At 48.3% G+C, this 18,518-nt stretch overlaps 1 long non-coding RNA gene across 2 annotated transcripts; it reads left to right on the top strand.

Moving 5' to 3' along the window:
* The first annotated feature begins 5,894 nt into the window (after nucleotides 1-5,894).
* On the top strand, nucleotides 5,895-18,276 carry LOC128140057 (uncharacterized). Of its 2 annotated transcripts, none has more exons than XR_008234603.1 (4): nucleotides 5,895-5,990; nucleotides 7,269-7,391; nucleotides 13,005-13,121; nucleotides 13,210-18,276. It is a non-coding gene; the product is annotated as an uncharacterized LOC128140057 (long non-coding RNA). The 2 variants fall into 2 exon arrangements; XR_008234602.1 differs by lacking the exon at nucleotides 5,895-5,990 and adding an exon at nucleotides 6,030-6,111.
* The last annotated feature ends 242 nt before the right edge of the window (nucleotides 18,277-18,518 follow it).

The raw sequence follows: 18,518 nt of genomic DNA, 5'->3' as shown, positions 1-18,518 counted from the left end.
GGACACTGAGGGATGCCCCCGTAGCGGTTGGGGTGGCCACAGGGTGGATGTGTCTCGCTTTGGCAACAGAGGTAAGAGCTCAAGCGTTGGGCTGGAGACCTGAAACTGGGCTGATGGGAGGCCAAGCACATCGCTGCAGCAGCGAGGGGTATGGCTTTATCTGGTGGCCACTTATGCTTGCGTGTACCTTTGCTCATGATGTATTTGTGCGTCTGGTATACTTCTGCCGGGTCGCAGTTGTAATCTATGCCTATGTTAAGACAGAGAAAGACAGAAGCTAAAAAAAATTTCCAAAACAGTGATTTTGAACTGGGGGTAGTTTGTTCCTCTCAGAATAGCAGTGCCGTCTTTGAGGGAGACATGAGAAACCACGATTTCTGAATCCCTGCTGGCATCCGCAGGGCTGGCTTTCCAGGACCAGCCCAGAAATAGAGTTTCTTTTTCTGGTGACGGTTGGTAGCTTCAGTCCCTGGAAGTCTCAGCAACGGTGGCTGATATGAGCTGCCTCTGGGTACACGGGAAACCCAGCAGAGCCCTTCATCGGAAAGAGGGTGGGGAAACGGGGTACGCTGGGAGGCTCAGAGAGACACGAGGGAGTTCAGAAAATCTCACCCTCCTTGGTGCAAACTGGTGATGAAATACGTGTTTTGCTAAGGACTAACGTTGGTGGGACAACCAGGCTTAGCTCAGAGGGGTGGGGGTGGGAAAGTGCTGGGGAAGTTTTACATTTTTGGAGACCTCGGCAGCAGGGCTGGCTGCAGAGGGGGGGCTGGGGGTTTGCTCTGGGCTGCGCTCAGCCCCCCGGCAGCTCTTCTGGGCTCGGAGGGGGATCTGCAGAACCAGGCGCTGTCTGTGAGCTGCTCTGGGGTTTGGGAGCTTGGGTGGGCGCTGCTGCCGAGGCGGTGGCGTGGCCCGAGTCAGTACCAGGGCAGCACTTTCCTGGCCTGATTATTCATGACATTGGTTTCACCCCATGCATTTTTCTGAAAACCACTTAAAAATTCACCCTGCCCATCAACTGGCCTCAGTTCCCCTGCCAGCTCCACCCTATTTCTCCCATGTAAACCCAACACCGAGGGGTACCGGCAATTGCTCTAAAGGACATGGGCACCGCTGGGGACATCGCACTGGCTTCACCATGCCCACAGCCTCACGATGTCCTTGTGGGGATATCCTCGGCCAATGTGTGGTGACAAAGGAGCCGGCGGTATTTTCACAGTGGGTGGGTTTTCTCAGACTGATCACCAGCACAAGGCTAACCAGAGTGGGTTTTGTTTTATTCCTCTGGGCAGACTTGCCTGTGTCCCCATGCAAGCTCGGCACACGCTATGGTGAAGTTGCTGGCACTGAACTCGGGGAGAGCGGGGAACAGGCCACATGTCTTGGTGCCAAGATTTGGGCAGCGTGGCTCATATAATTGGTGGTAAAATACTCAGGCTTTCTACGTGCTTGGTGTACAACACCGCCGTGCAAATACGACGGTGGGCTTAGCAATCCACTTGTTGCTGCTCTTGCTGGGATGCCTGCTGTTCAGCATGAGCACGTGTGGGTCTCGCCGGGCTCCCGGCTCTGTTTTGTTTTACTGTTTTGATTATCCTATTCTTCCTCCAGCTGCATTTTAATTCCTTACTCAGAGCAGCTTCATTCCTTGGCGAAGCACCAAGTATTGTTTTGCCAAGACATCCCTGATGTCATCCTAATTTTGACCAGTTGGAAAAGTCACATTTTTAATGTCGGGAAACTAAGTTTTGAATTTCAACAAAAGAGTGATATCATTTTTCATGAGAGTGAAAGCATTCCCACTTCTCAATCAGCTCAGTTGAGGCTAAAGAAGCTGAGCTGTCTGCCATCTGTCTCCTCACCAGTCTGTCCCCCACCATCATCGTTTTTGAACAGGTTGGCCAACTTCAATCACATTTGAAAGAGGGTAACTGTCTCAAAGGCAATTAAGCTTCTACAAATTTTGTCACCCAGCAGAGGATCATTTACAGAGAAGCACAAAGATGTTGGTTTAATGGCCAAGGGTCGGTCAGCTGGACTATCACGATGGCATGCAGCTCCGGAGCAGTGACAGCGTGTGCTGCCTCTTGTGCTGTCTCTGGTTGAGTTGGATGTGTCCCAGGGAACGTGGTGGAATTTGGTTGGTGGTGGTGAGGAGGATGGAGGGGATAAAGAGCACAAATTTGTAGGAAAATGGGTTTCATTAGTTCTGTTCTTCCTCAGCTTGTTTCTGAAGCTTTTTTAAAAGTAAAAATGTCAAAAAAAATTAACAAATTTTAAAATACTGACAAATTTTCTTGTACAATGAATTGGAAGATAGAGCAGAAAAATGGAGTTCTAGTACAGGAAAAACAGAAAGAGAAAGAACCAGTGTTTTAGGATGAAATGCAAAGGCTGCATTTTAGGCGCAGGCAGGATGAGCCTCCCAAGTCATCTGGTCCCTCCAAGGTTGGCCAGCCATTGGGAGACATGAACAGGGTCCAGAAACTGGAGCTGCTTGTCTCCATTTGCTGTGAGAAGCCAACGGCTGGGAAAGCCTTTGAGGGACTTTGTCTGTTGGAGGCAGCTGAGTGGGCCGGACCAGGGATAAAAATTGGTCCAGGATGTAACTCCTCACATCTGAAACTGCTCAGCATTTCAGGTACGTTTTATCTTTTGAAAATACCTTCTGCATGCTATGTTTAGAAATACAGCATGTGTGTAGGTATATGCTGCCTGGAGGACTGGTGCTTTTATATACACATCTTCTGAATGTTTGGTGCTTAAATTCAAAAGGGCACATTAATTTAATTCATTTTTCTTTAACAGTTGGCTTGAGGAGATGTAACTGCTTTGAAATGAAGGAACTGATTTTTTTCTAATTCTGTGAGGCAGTTAAAGTAAAGTAAATGCTAATGTTCTGGGTTTTTATATTCCCAATTGCTCTAAACCATTTAAAAACATATATTTATTACAGCACTGACTATGCTAGGCAATCTTGCTTTCAAAAGCCAAAAAAAAAAAAAAAAAAAAAAAAGAAGAAAAGCTACTCTTCTATTGTCTGCCTGTCCAGATTTTATCTTGTGCAGTACACATTTAAAGTCTTATCTTTTCAAATAATATCACTGTCAATAGAGACTTTGGTCCCAGTTCACGGTTCTGTTTAATTTCCATTGCATTAAAACATCGTGTGCTCCAGCTGGGCAGTGATTCCCGACCAGCATCCCTGGCAGACGGGAAAGCTCCTCTTTGGATGAGGGGGGGATGTGATCTCTCGTGCTCCCATGGCAAGAGGAAAGGGATGAGTTGGGATGGGGTAGGGTGGGATGGAGCATCTGCTGTTCATCTTGATGGAGGTCCCTTTCAGCCAGCAGAGCATTGCTGGTTTATACTGGCAAGGGATCCCTTTCCCTGTGTTCTCTGCCCCCTCAGAAAGGGGACAAAGAAAAGCAGCTAGACTTGGATTGCAGAAGAATTTGCTCTGGGCTGATCAAGGGATGGCAATGCTTCTTGGAGCCAACTGGGGAAAGATTAGCTGACCTTTTGGCTGTAAATTATTGCCAGCTAGTAAGTCCTAGTTGTGGGCTGACAGGAGAGGGGAAGATGTGTCTTTGCAGCAGGAATTGTGTTGAAAGTTAGAAAAAAATACAATCAGTTTCAGGAAGACGGGAGTAAGTAAGCCTCTTGTTCATTCAGCTCTTAGACTCAGAGTAGGTGCTTCTGTGTCTTCCTTTTCTCTCTCTGCTTACAGAAGTGATATTACTGAATTAATTATGACATCTTTGTGAAGAGCTGAAGAATCGCGCAAGTCCTCTATTCAGCAGCAGAGAAATGTCAGATTCATCTCACAGTAAATTTAAAATTACACCAACCTGAACTATCGCTACTGGCAGCATAATAATAAGGCAGGTAATCAAAATCAATTAAATTCCAGTGCCTTCCTATTGTCCTAGAAAATTCAAATTTGAAATTAGTTTGAGTTCATTTGGCTTCTCAATAAAAGAAGCAGAGCTTCAGAGATAATTTGAAATAAGTATATGGCTGTGACTGATCTTTTCTCAAACTGCAAAGACCAAGCGGAGCTGCGTGCGTGCACGTGCGTGTCAGTGCATACTGAGTACCAAATACAGCCAGCTACTGAAAGTCAATGGAGTGACTGGTTTGAGGCTGCTGTGTTGATGTATGTTAGCTGGGACTCAGGCCTGCCAAGACCCAGTTTGTTAAAATCTGGAGGAGATACTGATCGTGTGAATGCCAAATGAAGTGTGCCTTCATTCCCACTGTGTAAGAGAGAGGAGGACTAAGCCTGGTGCATGCTGCCCTGCAGAACCTTCACAGAGACCCTGGAGCAACCAGAGGGAGGAGAGCTCTGTGTGTCCTACCAGCAAGGACATGCCCAGATACGACGTGTGTGAGGCACCCATCTTCCAAATCACAAGAGAACAGGGGATTGCCCAGGAGCTTCAGATGCTGCCAAAATGAACGTGTTCCCATAGCACCTTGCCTTGGTTTTGGCACTGGCTGAGCATTTGAGTCACCTTCAGTAGTAGGATAGGATAGGATAGGATAGCCCCTTTTCAAGTCTAGAAGTGGCACACTTCTTCCAGAGAAGACCCCTACGCATAGCTGGCTGGAGAAACTGGTTTTAAAAAAACCACTTTGTTGTTGTTGTAATCTCATATCTGCCAGTGTCTACCTACAGAGATAAGATCTTTGGGAAAGGGGTTTCCCTTCTTTGTACACACTGCCTTATGCAGGTAAGATTTTACTTACTCCTTTTAAGCTTTTTCTGAGCCTTGCTGGCCGGACCATTGGTTGTGAGGGTAGGCTGAGTCTGATATCCCACCTATTGCCATAAGGAGGGTGCTCAGCAGTAAAATCCCCGTCTGGCTGAGATGCCAGAGCTGCCCCACTCCACAGTGACCCGCTGTTTTGTTTGGGAGGAGGTTTGGGTTGTTTTGCTGTGTGGCTTCTATTCCTGCAGCAATCCCAATTTCTGCCCATGGGGTTTCAGAGTGCTGCGGTGCCTCTTTGGCGTCACGGGTGTATGTCCCAGGGTGCGACCCAGGGCACCGTGCCGGGGCATCCCAAAGGCTCAGGGGAAAAACAGTATGGCAAGATGTGGTGGTGGGCATGGGGGAAGGAGGGAGCAACCTAAGTCGTGAGGGAAAAGAAGTGTGACCCAGAGAGAGAGCAGAGGAGCTCGGCTCTCAGCTCTTACTGCCAGGGGACTCACGGCTCCCTCCAGCCTTTCCAGGCACCGCGTTATGTTTCTCCCAACCTTGCCCTGAAGCGGGCAGAGCTCTCGCCCTCTCCCCGCGCTGCGGCGGGCACCCGGCACCCCTGCGGCTGCCGCCGCGCTCCCTACCTCCTTCAGCCTGCCCTGACGGGAAGTTTTATGCCCCCCCCAGCCAACCCCGAGGCTCGCAGCAGGGCTGACCCCCCGCCAAGCTTTGGCGTTTCACATCCCCATCCCCTGCCGCGACGCCCCAGGCGGCTCCTCACCGCTCTGAGCCGCGGCATCCGCTCCATCCTCCGGCTCGCCGGGCAGCCCGGCAGCCCGCCCGCCCCGTCCCGTCCCGCCGCGGAACATCCCGGTGGCGGGACCTCCATCCCTCCCTCCATCCTTCCATCCCCCCCTCCCTCCCTCCTTCCATCCCCCCCTCCCTCCATCCTTCCCTCCATCCCTCCCTCCCTCCTTCCCCGCGGCCTCGAGTCGCGCCAGTGCTGGAGAGAGCGTCACCGTCTCCCAGCAACGCTCCTAGCAACGCTCCTAGCAACCGGGCAACATCTGCTCCCGCCGGACCAATCCGCGCCGGGAACATCTGGGCACCCACCTCCGCGGGCTGCGGCCGGGAGGTGATGCGCTCCTCAGTGCCTGCAGGGACCCGCAGGAGCTGCCACCTCCACCGCCACCTCCTCCTCCTCCTCTTCCTCCTCCTCCTCCAGGAGCGGCGGGCAGCGAGGGAAGGACGGGGAGCAGCCCTCCCTCTGGAGCTGGGGCTCGCCGGGTGAGTGCCATTGAGCTGGTGGCCGTTGGCCGGGGACAGCGAGCCGAGCCGTGGGGTTGTGCGGGACAGCGAGCCGGCGTGGGGCTCTGGTCGGCGGGATCTGTCCAAGCGGCTTTAGCCGGTGGGTGTTGGCGCGGAGTAAGTTTGGTGTTTGTTTGTGAGCTCTCGGCTTTGCTGCGTGGTGGAAGAGGGCAAAGAGCTGGGAGGGCGGCTCGCCGCTCGTCCTGCGGGGCTGGGGGCAAAGGTGGCTGCAGCTCTGCCGGACTCTAGCATGCTCTACAAAAGGGTGTTTGAATCAGTCGTCTTTTTACGGTCAAAGCTGAACTCTGAAAAGTAACCATAGCTACTCTTTCGTTGCCTGTTAATGAAGTATCATCCTCTGGGATGAGACAACTATCTAAATATAGTTGCCTTATAGCTGCGAGACGTGAATACGCACACATACATGCTCTCTTTTTCTTTCTCTCTTGCAGGATTTAGACCTGTTTATTTTCATTCATGTACATAAAAAGTGCGAGTGTCTCTGCACACACACGTAAGAGCGCAGAGTTTGGGTATGCGCATGCATACCTGTGATCGTTTTTCCCCCGGGGTGGCAAATATTCTTACTACAGCGTGCCAGATACTCCCCCCAGAAGGCAAGGCATCAGCCGGATGCTGCTGCATCTACTTGCAGCCTAGAAACTATACCGTATTTAAGGCAAACACTGAAACATGCACGCTACAATAATTCTGTTAAATAAAAACGGGAATCTGACTTTTCCCAGACCTGTATTACTCTGCAGGCAGCGTGGGTGTGTATGTGCATGTGTGATCGGAAATTAATGCTACTACTCAAAATAATGGCGTGGTTCTAATAGTACCCCTTCAGCTTTCCTCCGAGGCTGACAAGAATTAATGGAGAAAATAATGTGCCATTTTGAGAGGTGGTGTTCAGGGCAGTAATCATGTTCTAGCTCAGGAAACTTCCGGATATTTGGAAGAGCAAGCTGTATTTTTGCAGCATTTGCTCTGAGAGGGTTACAGCTATGCCACTGAGAGACTGAAATGATTTTTCTTAATGTTTTATTTTACTTTCCTGACATTTGAAAGAGAGTCCAGGAAGCAAGGTCAAAGTTAGAGAATTGGACGTGACATCAGAACTCTTATTTTTCTTGTTACTAAGCCTTGTGGGGCTACCGAAAGACCACTTTCCTCCCTTGCAGCCCAGCTACTTTCTGTGTAGGTCCTACTTTGCCACCTGAACCATGTGTGTTTCTCCTTGATCCACCACGGCAGGTAACCCTTCAGCAGTGCTGTGCTGCCAGAAATGCTCGCTGAGCCCGTGCGAGGAGGAAATCTTACCAGAACTGCTGAGATTATCCCAGAAAGACCCTTTGCAGATTGACTCCGCATCCTCAGGTAACTAAAAAGTTTGCAGACTTCAGCTGGTCGGGCTTGCCTTCAGAGTGAGGGAAATTACTTGGATTAGCGTTGAAAGGGGGTTAAGCTGGAAATACGATTTTATTCTATCGATAAAAGCAGTGGCACTACAAGGAGCGAGGCAGGAATAGTCACTCTGTCATTAAGTCTCGTGCTTTCGTGTGCTCATGAGAGCTATTCAGATGCTTGTGCCTTGCACACACATGTGCCCAGGGAGAACCTGCAATTAGGGAGAGCAAAGCAATTAGCAAACTAAAAGAAAGGCAGCTTTAAAGTGCAAAGCCAGCAGCTCCAGCAAGCAGACAACAGCATGGCTGTGGGTCGCTACCTTTCCGCGGGTCAATTAAAAGGGGCTCTCTCTGCCTGAGTGAGGAATAAGACTCGATGTCTGGAAGGACTGCAATCGATTGGCAGTCCGTGTGAAATCCTGGGGCTGGCATGTGTTTTTGATCCACATGCTCATCTGCCTGTGGTCTGGTAGCTTTGCATTATCAATTGGGAATCCCACAGCGGGACCAGCTGCTTTTCCTGCCTCCGAAGAGGGGAAATGCAGCAGTGTAGCATGTGAAATCAGAGGAAGGTTTCAGCTGAGCACTCCCTAATTGCAAGTGCTGCTAAGGTTAGAGACGGGGGAATTTATCACTGCAGTTTGACAGCAGTCGCAAGGACATGATGATATTTCCTGCCATGTCAAAGTCATGTCTCCTGCTGATAATAAATGCCAGTTTCTGTGCGCTCAGAAGCCTCAGGTTTTCTATTTGTGCATGCAAGCGATGCTCAGAAATGGTTTCCGTCTCAGCCAGCTTTAGCTTGCATATTGATTATCCTCCCTTACACTGCGAGAGGAAACCCTGCAGGGCACTGGCACTTTTGACTCACCACCTTCGGCGCGCAGTGTCGGCAGGTCTGGCTTGGCCAGCGACCGCTCTGCTTACCTCCTGCAGACGTCTGCATCGACAAGCCAATAGTACCTGCTCGTACAACCCCTTTCACTGCAGCACCGGGCAGGCAGGGATGAATTTTCTTCCCGAGGAAAGGTGGGAGAGGTGGAGGCACAGGCAGGTGTGGGAACGCTCCCAAGGTCTCACGTACGAGCTCTGGGGCAGAGCTGCTGCGGAGACCTGGGGCTTGCAGATGCCTCTCTGTTGCCTGAGATGGAAAAGCACAAGCTTTGGGGGTTTTTTTCCTGGCTGTTCAATCGTTTGTTAAATCCCGTCTTGTCTCCTGTCTGGGCTAGCTTGCAGCCCTGTGGAAATCACCCGGCACTAATTCGTGCCAAATAGGGGCTCCTGTCACTGGGGTGAGGCGGGAGCACAGGGGCCAGATGAAGAGAATTTCTTGCAATTTGCAGTTCAACTGTGAAGTTGCCGTGCTATAAATCTATTTCCAATCCAATTTAGATAAGATAACCTTCTGTCCAAACATGCCTAATAACTGTGCAGGTACCATGCCATAGAGCACTGTCATTATTCCCGGAGAAATAAATAGGAACAGGCACATTTTGCTCTTTTGAAAGTACAATTAAAGCCCTCACGAAGCTGCGTTTGAGAGATCCAGGCTTGAGACAGAGGCGTCTATTCCCTCACTGCCGCGTGCGGGATTTATGTTTCAAACTTCCATTAGCATTAATGGCAGCTATAGCCGCCGAGCTCCGATGTGCCGTGCATTCAGAGCAGGCACGCACCGGCGGGGTGTAAACACTAGCCAGCATGAGCAGGCAGCGCCTGCCCTGGGGCTCCCGAGCCCTGGCAGAGCTGCCCGCTATTGCAAATTTTTACCGAGTCCTTGGTGACTAGCAGAGGGCTTGCAGCTGAACGCTGGTGGGATGTTGAATGCGCTTTTCCGGGGTTCATCCAGGCTGGAAGGACAAACCTCACACTCAGGACTCAGCGCTACGCTAGTTAGTCCCTGGGGGGAAATTTGGCCCTGTGCCTTGACTTGTGGTGTAGCGCTGAAAAAAAATGTAATGTGATTAAGATGTATCTGTCTCTGAGCTTGACTGAGGCAGAGGCAGTGACTCATACCACCTTGCCGTAACTGTCAAAACACTTGGCTCACGAGAATAGCCTTCTACACAAAAAGCACTGATTCAATATGTTTATATTTAAACAAAACACTAAGGGTCTGATTCACTGCGGCATTACTACAGCCTTGTGTGCCTGTAACCCCAGCCAAGCAGCTCTTAGGCACGCACAGAGCCAGTCCGCTCTGACTTTCAGGATAAGTGTTAGGGAAAGGCTTGGTCCTTGCAAGCCCCCTGCAGGGAGAGGTGCCCCTCGTAGGCTTCAGCATCGGTGCTGGTGTTGAGGGCACAGTGCGAGGGCACAATTCATGCTCTTGTTCCCCTGCACCTGCAGACAAGATGTGTGGATGTCACCAGCAGCCACGAAAGATGATGGTGACAATGACACGGGTGGTGGTGGGATGGCAGCTGTGCTGCACACAAGAGCAGACCCTGAGCTTCTGTGGAGCAGCCCTGTGATGGGACTCGCTTGCCTTCGGTTCACTTTCTCATCCTGTTGCTGCAGGTGGAGGTAGAAGTTGAGCCTTCTACCTCTGGAGAGCAGAGGTTGAAGTTGAGCCACGTGTGACAACCTGTGGGAGCTGCTGGGCTGGGGAAATGGGTGCCCCAAGCCCTGCAGATTTGGAATTGTTGGAATTTGCTAACGGCTAGCATGGTGTCAAGCAGCTTGTGGCTACTTTGTGCTTAGAGTGTAGCCTTTCACAAGCGGGAACATGCTTAAAACCAACCTTACAGCCCAGAGGTGCTCTTGGTATTCATTTGCTGGTTGTTTCCCTTCCTTGCTACTAAACCAAGTTATGGCGGTTTGTTATAGCTTTGCCGCTTTGTCTGATGTAAGGTCTTTAGGAATTTAAATACAGCCAATGACTTTGCACCCAAGGGGTATGTTCCAGGCTGGTGCTGAACGTAACCCCAGAAAGGTTGGGGTGCCAGTTGGATGCTCAATGAACCCACTGCCAGGACAGTCATATGCATCCCTCTACAAAATACAATTCTTTCTATCTGCTTCTGCCAGCCAGCCCCAGCCCCCAGCCCCTGGCATGCACTAAACCACAGCCCTCCCTCCCGCCCAGGGCCAGGGTGCCAGCGCTCCAGCGGCTCCTTGCCTTGTCCCGGTTCCCTGCTGTTGCTGGTGTCTCCAGGACCACCCGTGGTCAGGGGACACCGAAAGTCTCACTGTCACCCTCCATCTCTGGGGCAGGGAGAGGAATTCCTGTGGCCGGGAGCAACGAAGGCGAGGTTTGCACGGAGCTGGTGGAGCTGAAGGCCTGAGCTGTGATGCTCTGCACGCTGTGGTTGTCTGTCTTGCCCCTCCACTCGGGCTGATTTTCTGCTTGCACTGCACACAGGCAGTGCTAGGTCTGTGCTTCCAGCCTTTTCACTGAAAACCACTAGGGAGCAAATTTTAGCATTTAGAAGCTTGGTTTGAAGGGGAAGGATGGGCTCATGGTTGGCTCATCAGCCTGTACTCTGGGTTTGGCTCCTTTCCCAGCCCTGACAACCTGGGTGACCCCAGGAACGCCACTTCATCTTTCTGTACCTTTGTCTTCCTCAGAGTAGCGTGAGGAAAACTAACTTTCTCCCATCCCATGGCCCTGGGAGGATAAATGTGTTTGTTTGTGATTGTGCTCAGATAACACAGCAGTGGGGTTTTCACTTAGGAGAAGCTAATTTCAGCGTAATTAAATTTCCAGGATGTCCAGGCTCTGGTGTAATCCAAATACTAGAATAAAACCTGCAAGCAGTGAAGGTTGCTGCATATGAAATTAAACCAGTCTTTGCAGCTACTCAGAGCTAACAGAGCAGTGAAGACCGCAGCTGTACCCTTGGCCCCTGGGAGCTGAGGTTGGTGCAGGGAACGTCTCTGGTGTGTGCAGTGGTCCAGGTTGACTAAAAAGTAGCGTTGTCCCACTGTAAGAGCGATGGTTCCTCTCCTGGGGAAGTGCTGCTGTTCTGTGCAGTCCATGTCAGGCTGGGTCCCAGAGCAGGGCTGTGGGTCTTGGCTCCAAACGAGGTGTTACTCCGCCAGTCAGGAGTTTTCTGCCCAGATTTGTAACATCCTTTATGGGAAGCCTCCATCCTCACAGGCTTGAAATTCAGGGACACAACACAAGAAGGTTCTCTTACGAGGGGATTTCTTCTTTAGCCCCTTGTGGTGTTTTGATGTAGAGGAAGGAAGGGAGAACACATTACTCCTTCCTGCCAGTGAAGGAGGGATGCCACCAGTCCCTGAAATAGTTGTGTGGGTATCTTTTCACTCCCACCTGCAGCTAAGGCTCAAGGAGCCCCCCATGGCAGGATCCTTCCAGTGACACGAGGTCTGTGTTTTGGCTGTGCAATACCTTTTGGCTTTTCTACTGTGACAGAGAAGCAGTCCAGAACCAAGTCCTTTATTTCTTCAGAAAACCTAGTTTTAAATGGCTCCATAAGGAGATCTCAATTTGGGGAAGAAAACATATCCCACAGGACCTGACTGAGTTATTCTAAAAAGTGGCTCTGGATACTTTCTTTCCCTGCCTTTAAATGTCAGCATAGTAAGTTTTTAAAAAATAGTGCATTTAGAGGCAAACAACAGAAATTTCTTACAAAAGAGAGGGTTTGAGAGGTGATGATGCCACCCGCAAATGCACACGCCTCCTCGTACTGTCTAGTGAGTAGAAAAGCAAAACCCAGTCCTGGATCTCACAGGCACCCAGTGTTCACCAGACTGAATACCACTGAAGTTACAGATCCCATTAAGGTGCTGAATTAGCACCACGTCACCTTTCCATAGAGCTCAGAGCAGGCAGGCAGGCCCAGCTGCGGGTGTGCAGAGAGCCCTGGTCCTCTGCAGGGCTCTGCTCTGGGGGAGCAGACCTCCACTGGGCTCTTGTCACAGCACAAAAGCCCGACAGTCCCTTCTCTTAGCCCAAAGGCTGACCCTCCCTCCTCCGTGCCCTGAAAAACTGAAGCAACCCAGGGACCAAACCAGCTCTATCACCCTCCCACCGAGCTGGAGCTCTCCTGCTTCTCTGGGATAATACTACCATCTAGTGAATATGCTCTGTATTGGTTTTCCAAGGAAGCCACAGGACTCCGGGTGTGGTGTGTGGAAATTAAACCCCATCCCTTGTCCCTCACAGACCCCAGCGTGATGCAGGGACCCCTGTTCTGCAGACGGGTGGCCCCATCCCGGTCCCTCCCGCAATGCATGGAGACCTTCCCGGCTTGGGCATCTCCCTTGCCCCTCTCTGCGATGCCTTGGCTGGCCAGGGGTACCCGCTCAGCTGTAGGACCCGGAGACCCTGCCCGGCGGTGGCAGCGTGTGTCCGGTGCTGTGGTTGTCACTCCGGAGCAGGGCTTGCTGGACTGGCGAGCCTCAGGGTAGTGGCTCAGAAATGCCTCCTTCACATTTGCCGGCCTCTCAATTATTTTTCCAGTGGGTCGAGGGCTGCAGGTCGAGGCTGAGTGTCATCCGGGCTGCATCCCACCTCTGGACCCCTCCTTCCCCTGCACACCTCGGACTGTGACATTACAGCCACCGTGGCAGCAAGCCTTACCGAGCCTCTTTTTCTTCTTCTTTTGCGCAGAGCTGATCTGATCGGGGCCTACCAAAGACATTAACGACGTCGAAAGTAGCCTACTTTAAGAGAAAATATGCAGAAGAAGAACATTTACATCAAGATTACCATGAGTATTGTCCAAAAGTGAGTAGCTCTCGCGTTCCAGACCCCATCCTCCCCCCGTTTCATTCCTCGATGCTAAAGACCCATTTACTTGCTCTTTACTCCCCAGCACCTGATACTACCCGAGGACCGGACTTGTATTCTAAAACTTTCTCTCCAGAAACTCCGATTCCTGGACGACCCTGAAGCCTATCTCCGTAGGTCTGTATTAATTAACAATCTGTTGAGGAAGATTCATCTAGAGACAGAGAGGGAGAGCTATGAATACTTTAAGGAGGCTCCGTGTTATAGGACTGCTTACTCTGACGCACGAAAACGGCTGAAGTTTATGGTACAGGAGTGCTGTTCCCAGTCGCTCTATTATGAAGAGCTGCATTCGTATCGCATCGTGCCTTACTCTGCAGAGAACGCCGTTTACGGAATGGGCTACACGAGCAGCCACTTGGAGCAAAATTCTCAATTGCTTATTTATAAAATGAATTAAAGTAGCTGTTAGACCCACTGATGTTTGTTTCTGAATGCTTGAACTGCTTATTGAGATGGTAAGATGAGGCACTAATTGCAGATATACTTGTGATCAAAGGCGGATATGTTCAGAGCTGAGTGGGAGGTACTTTGAATAATGCTCTGCAGTTCCTGCTGTTAACCCCCTGGTTATGAAGTACCTTGACATACACACAGAGCTGGTGCAATACGGAGGTCCTTATCCGCAGAGACTGCGTGCAATGTGTTTTGTAGAAGCAAAGCTGCATTTAAGTTACCTGTGTGTAGATACAGACGTTCAAAATCACTTTGCAGTTAAATTATGCCATCCCCGGTGAAAGGGGAGCCCCCAAAGCAGTGGAGTAGTCTAACAGTGAGGAGTAAAATGCAAGTTATTTTCTGTAAAGGTAGAGAGAGAGTTTCTTTGAGAAATGCTTTGACCGTGAAGGAGTCAGTGCCAAAGGAAACAGCCTTTTTGCTTAGGATTTTCAGAGACTTAACTCGCTTGCTACTTACAAGACACTCTATACTGAGATTTGCAAGGGTTTGATTTTTTAAAAAAATAGTTGCATTCACCTTTTACTTATATTATCTCTTAGCTGGTATCTACTTTGCTATTTTAATGCAAACAAGTATGACTCGCAGGAAAGATTGTTTCTTCAGCCCATCATCAGTGTTTCCTTAACTTCATTTGATTCTTTCCCTAGCTGTTCCCCTGATACTTCTTTGCATGCTAATTTGCTCTTTGGCCAGAGGTTCACATTGGTGCTAGGGAATAGACAGTAATTTCTTTTTAAGTGGAATATAAAAGGCAGAAAAACAATGATAACTCTCAGAGAATGAATGTATCATCTGACAGATGCTAGTAAAACCTCAGAGGTTCTCCTGATGAAACTGCTCAGCATTAGTAATAGTGTTTCAGGTTAAGTGAAATGTCTAATTTTGATCTGGGAATTAACCTTAGAATATGTAAATATATATTTCACAAGCTATGACATGAGAGACGTTCAGCAAATCGATGACTACAAGTGGAAAGTTTTATAGCTGCCGAAGCTATGTCATGAAAATACCAAAGAGTAATATAAGGGAAAAGATGGTGCTCCAGCAATGGGGTCAAAAGCAAAGATTGCACTATAACCTGGGGAAATGTGATTAACGAGCCTGTAAACGATACACTTGCAGTTCACCTGCGGGTGATTTGCATCCCAGAATTGCTGAACAAATATACGAGATGATCCAAAGCCTGTCAGAGTCCTACAGGTCTGTTGGCTTACAGTGAAGAAACCAGCTTTGCCTCGCTGGCTGTCACCACTTTAAAGCTTTAAAGCAAAGTAAATAGTAGCGCACACTCAGCTGGAGGCAGATATATATCTAAGAACCTAATTTTTTATTTTGAAAGGCTTTGCTCATGCAGATGTGGCTGATGCTATTTCCGAAGCGTTACACAGTACGAACAAATACCATTGCTTGCCAGGGACGTGCTTCGTGTAGGATTCCTCCTGCAACCCTGCTTCGAGCATCCTAGTCGTGTGCGTTGCACATATCATCGCAGCTCTCAGGCACGTGTTAGTGCAGGAGAAAAGACAGAAGGGCGAAAGCGGGAGGTGTGAAGAGCAAAGTTAACTCTGATATCAGTAGTTAGAAGCCAATACGGGTTTAGCAGACAGAAGGAAACAGTGAAATCCAGATATTTTTTTAAAGAAAAAAAAAAGGCAACAGTCTAATTCAAAACAAGGATAACCTGCAAACTGGAGAACATAAACAGCACAGATATTGTGGGAAGGCTGGAAAAACAGGGCAGTGCTGTTTGGGAGGTGCTGTTAGTCATGATGAATATTCAGGTTTTTGTTTTTATTTTGAGACAAGGCATATTTACTTGTCTTTTACAAAAGGGTGTCTTTAAAGCCTCGGTCAGTGTAATTCGGTGTCAGAGCTGCTTGGCTATGAGGTTATACTCCTGCTGCCCCTGGGCTTGCACCAGCCCAAAATCTTGTGAACGATTAAGCTTGCATTTGGCATAGTTTGAGAAATCTCCAGCTAAAAGTGGCCGTGCCCATCTCGACAGGGGCCAGGTGAGAAAAGCCAGGCTAATTACCAGGTGTGCGGAGCAGCCCTAATACCGCCGGTAAAAGCTGGCAGCGAAACCCATCTGCTGTGTGGGATGTGGGCTGATGATATGATGGCTGTTGTGAGAGGTGCCATTATCCCCCAGAGAGCTCTCTGGCCTCTGCTGGCACCTTGCACGCCTCATGCGGACTTAGGGGCTGGGGTAGCGACATTAGAAGACTGCTAGGTGGTAAAGGAAAATTACTTCTGTCTTCTGATTTTTCAAAGTATGTAATTTTCCGCTCTGAAGCGATCTGATTTATGCGTATTTTTTTCTTCGTGTCCATTTTCGCCTGAATTCATAATGATCTAGCAGCTACATGATATGCTAAAATGCTTTTTTTCCACTCACTGACCTACTTTATTATATTCATAGGATGGTTCTGGCCTGAATAAACAAAACTTTTTAAGTAAAATTAATAATGTTTCAATGGAATGAAAAACTCAGTAGGATTAAAGCCTTTAACCTCACCTGAAAAAACCCATTGCCCGTCAGCTTCATCTTGAAGAGTAACTTCTTTGCCTGCTGGAAGAGGCAGATACCTTCTTGCCTATTGAAAGCTTCTTTGATAAGGTTTTAGGATAACTGAATAGATAACAGACGAAAATCTGGATCAGATAATAAAACTCATTGGGCTCCCTGCGAAAGAAGATGATATTTTACCATGTTTTTCTCATGTGCTGTTTTTTTGAACAAAAAAACAGTCTTTTTTTTTTATTTCTACTTGCTCTAGGAGCTGTTAAAATGGATTATTTCTTTCTAGAAAACAAATTGGTTTTTTATGGTTGACTTCTTGATATGAAATTGAATCAAAAGTCCACAATTCTAAATATTTTGTCTGCTCAAGTTTTTACTGCCTTCTGCTTTGCACAGTGATTTGTGCTATTGAAAAGTGGCTCTGAAATATTCTACCTTAGTGCTTAAAACCCGTAGTTTATGGGGTGATAAAGAAGTACAAAGGTGCAATAACATTGCAAGTTACTCCCCAAATATTTAATTTGACACTTTTTGAATTATATACTGATTTTAACATTTAGTTACCAAGTTACCGGGTACCAGAATTTTAACAGAGCTACCAACAGTGATTTTTCTTTTTTGGGTTTGTAGCTACAATTCAGCTCTTCTGGCTTCTGATGTGTGAATCTGTCTGTAGGTGGTCAACTTTCAGTGATAGATATAGATATATATATATATTCTATTATGACTGCATTAGGAACTCCCACATATGGGCTATGTTTGCACTGGATGTAAAGAAAGTCCTTCCTTCCCTTTGACTCAGTTGCCTTGGAGATAGTATGTTCATCAGAGAGAATATAGACAAGCTGGGTGACAAGGACAGACTTGGTAATGATAGCTGATCATTTTGAAAACGACTGGCTTAGGACAATTCATTTTCGTCTCGGAATAGCAACGCGCTTGACTGTAATTAGTGTTTCGATGAGTTGAGTTTTCTTCGTGCCGCTTTTCCCTGACTGGCTGTAAATGCCGGGCCCGATTCTGGATGCAGAAGGGGCGGTGGTGGCTCGGTGGGAGGCACGGCGTGGGCGCGTGGGGTCACTTTCTGGAGCTGCAGGAGCTGTGGCTGTGCACAGCCTGGTGCAGACACCCCAACGTATACTGGGGCCCTGATCCTGTAAACGCTTCAGTTATCACCTAAGTTTCTGTGCACAGATCCTCTTGCCGAAGCCGGAGAGGCTCCTCGTGTACTTGACGCTCAGCACGTGTATGAGCGTGTGCGGGGCCGGGGCTGCTGTGCACCGCAGAAGTACTCCTCAATTGCCTAATTATCGGTGAAAGTGATTATGGAGCTGCCGCTTGAGTTCTTGAATACATTTATATTGCACTGTAAATTGAACTTTTGTTTTCAATGAATGTGTTGAGTATATGGACTATTGTGCCTTAAAGTCCCATCCTCATATGAGCCTTTGTATATGTTCTGTAAATCTGCAAACTGTCTATAGCTGGTAACTCTGTGCACTCTATACAGATTGGGTTCGGTACTCGGCAGGGCCTTGGGAAACACGACCCTGACTTCAGTTTGCCATGAGCACAGGGGGGATATGGCAATTCCCTCTCCTCTTGTTTTTTAGATTGCTTTCCTCTTCGCTGTTCATGAAATTCTGTTTTTCTGGTTTCTGTCGTAGCTGGGTTCTGGGTTACCTACAACGCCAGGTGCCCTTCACGGGAACTCAGAAAGTTGTAAAAAAGTTGTCTCCAGCTTTTAAACGCCATCTGTACAGCGCGCTCTCAGCAGGGAATCACAATTGCATATAACTGTGGCAGGTGTTGTCAAGTATATCATCATATATTTGACATGATTAACAAAGCAGAAAAGGGAACACCTATTTCTATTGAAATGCATGAGCCTGCATTATGTTAAATACATGGTGATTATACACCACTTAATTGGAATAATACCTACTGGTTCTGTAGTAAAAAAATGGCTTTTTAATGTTTAAAATTACTTGGGACCTGATTAAAGGTTTTTATGAAATTGTTTTCTAAAGTGAATAGTAGAAAAATGTATATGTATTTTAAATATACATATGATGTGCATGTTATTAATAAAGATCTATTTCTATTGAACCAGATGGACTCTCATTGAATATATGCTGTTTGGTTTACAAGTTAACATGTAATGTTACTAAAGAAAGGTTTCCTGAAAAATTTATAATCCACAGATTCTTTGAGGGACCTGGATCCTGGGGGTGAACCTGGACCCATATGACATATCTGATGTGCGGACCTGGGACAACTCCTCTGGTTGCCGTGCAAACCCTGGCATTCACTTGTCCTGCCCTGATCCCATCGTTTGCACCCCATCTTGC

This window comes from Harpia harpyja, chromosome 3 (assembly GCF_026419915.1).
Source record: "Harpia harpyja isolate bHarHar1 chromosome 3, bHarHar1 primary haplotype, whole genome shotgun sequence".
NCBI classification, from domain to species: domain Eukaryota; kingdom Metazoa; phylum Chordata; class Aves; order Accipitriformes; family Accipitridae; genus Harpia; species Harpia harpyja.
The sequence above is the reverse complement of the archived record's forward strand: the minus strand, read 5'-3'. Positions and strand labels throughout refer to the sequence as shown.